Source organism: Nannospalax galili, unplaced genomic scaffold (assembly GCF_000622305.1).
Source record: "Nannospalax galili isolate Female #2095 unplaced genomic scaffold, S.galili_v1.0 scaffold1827, whole genome shotgun sequence".
Lineage (NCBI taxonomy): Eukaryota > Metazoa > Chordata > Mammalia > Rodentia > Spalacidae > Nannospalax > Nannospalax galili.
Window position 1 is genome coordinate 331,024 of NW_008355785.1, and position 446 is coordinate 331,469.

The following is a 446-nucleotide window of genomic DNA, read 5'->3' on the forward strand; positions in this document are numbered from 1 at the left end:
ACACCTTTAATCCCAGCATTCCCCTTTGGGAGGCAGAGGCAGGAGGATCTTTTTGAGTTCAAGGCCAGCCTGGTCTACATAGTCAGCTCCAAGCCAGCTGGGGCTACAAGGAGACCCTGTCTCAAAAACACCCCCCACCAAAAAAAATTATTCAAAATATAGAAACAGAGGGAGAACTCCAAATTCCTTCTCTGAAGCCAGCTCACTCTAATACCTAAACCAAGTAAAGACACAACCAAAAAAGTTTGTTTTTAAAAGGGAAAAACCTAATAATTTTATAAGAAACACATACAATTATTTCATTAAAATATGAGAATTTTGCCAAATCTGTACTCAAAACTGAAGGAGGAGGGGAAGAAAGGGGAGAGGAAGGCGGGGAGAGAGAGAGAGAGAGAGAGAGAGAGAGAGGATAGATAGATGATAGATAGATAAATAGATAGATGATA

The 446-nt window shown here is 40.4% G+C and overlaps 1 protein-coding gene across 4 annotated transcripts in view; it reads right to left on the bottom strand.

Annotated features, from left to right (window-relative positions):
- Positions 1 to 446, bottom strand: part of LOC103750325 (zinc finger protein OZF-like) — an 11,091-nt gene that overhangs the window by 9,115 nt on the left and 1,530 nt on the right. The window lies entirely within an intron of this gene.